Genomic DNA, 1,751 nt, shown 5'->3' on the forward strand with positions numbered 1-1,751 from the left:
GCAGAGTATGCAGTCTGCGCACCAACATACCAAGTCATCGGTGGTGGCTCCTTCTCTCTTATGCCGCGGCAACAGGCCCTTTTATAAGGTTGCGCCCGTGCGTATGATGTCACATGTCAGCGACGAGGACCTTAAAGAAGTGCCTGTTTCTGCGGCATAAGAGAGAAGGAACCGCCAACGATGACTTGGTATGTTGGGGGTACTTTCTATGGGGGCAATTGGGGGCACTGTGTGTGGGGGCTACTGTCTATGGGGGGTACTGTGTATGAGGTAATTGGGGGCACTGTTTATGGGGGAAATTGTGGCACTGTGTATTGGGGCACTTTCTATTGGGGGCACTGTGTGTGGGGGCTACTGTCTATGGGGGGTACTGTGTATGAGGCAATTGGGGGCACTGTTTATGGGGGAAATTGTGGCACTGTGTATTGGGGCACTTTCTATTGGGGGCACTGTGTGTGGGGGCTACTGTCTATGGGGGGTACTGTCTATGGGGCAATTGGGGCACTGTGTATGGGGGCACTTTCTATTGGGGGCACTTCCGTAATATTTGGGGGAGGGGGCACAAAAGTAAATTTCTGCTTAGGGCACCCATTTGGCCAGCAGCGCCCTGCCACTAGACGTACTTTTTTTTACTTTTCTTGTAGTGTTTTCCCCTTGTAAATGTATAGTAAGCACCTTCAGTGCTGCATACCCAGATAGCAATATGTAATAAAATATACATACATACATACATCCAAGATAAGTGTGAAATCCATTAAATGTTCAATTAATCACATTTCTTTAATTAGCTGTGAGATTACTATGCTAACAAGGTCTGGCAAGGGAGGTGCATTTATATCCCGTGAATGTAAAATAGCGAATCAATCAAAGAGGATCAGCAGGTCGGAGGAGAGAAGGAAAGATCTAGATTTGATAACTTAAGCAAGAAAATAAGTAAGTAGCGTGAGTGATGGTTAATTAGCGCACTGCTCAAGGTGACCTGGGGATTAATGGAAGCACTTCAGTGGATAACATAGTACGGTCTAATAATGAGTGGTTTTTGCACACAGCCCCCTGGCATTGAATGTTCTACCGTAGCCCGTAGCCCAATGGCGCTACTCATAAAGGTAAACATAGAACTCTGTGAACATCAAGTGCAGCAGAACTTACAGTCAGCTCTTAGGAACAGCAAGCGCCATAGAGCCATAGAGCAGGCGAGATCAAATTGCTGCTTTTAAAAGGCACTCTCTGTTGCTCAACACAGATATAAAAGCTTCATCGTATCTAGTAGTGACCTTATTGCACTGTAAACATCAAGAAACTGAGATATCCGAGCAGAAACCGAGTAAAATGGAAAAAAAAGAGCAGAAAGTATATATTTTCACAAGGAAAAGAGACGGGTGGGTTAGAAGAGTAATGCTGGCAATAAACACATAGCAATCTGCTTGTTAGGGAATTATTGGATCTTTACCTGCTTTATCCCATATATGGGCCAAATTACTTGCCTAGCCAATATAAATATTGATCAGCCTGGATGGAAGCTCCCATTTATACCCTACAGCTTGGCTAGGGTTGCCACAAGTCCAGTTTTGGCCCAGACAGACCGGTTTTGAAAGGGCTGTCTGGGCCAAAACTAACTTGAAAAACTGGGAGGACTCTCCTAGATTTATATGGCAATCGACCAATCGCCGATTGCTGCGACATTGCCCTGCCCAGTGATGTCACAACTCCACCCCATTACGTCACTGTCCAGTTTTCTGAAGGGCTGCCTG

The sequence above is a fragment of the Xenopus tropicalis genome, chromosome 2 (genome assembly GCF_000004195.4).
Source record: "Xenopus tropicalis strain Nigerian chromosome 2, UCB_Xtro_10.0, whole genome shotgun sequence".
In the NCBI taxonomy this organism is placed as follows: Eukaryota; Metazoa; Chordata; class Amphibia; order Anura; family Pipidae; genus Xenopus; species Xenopus tropicalis.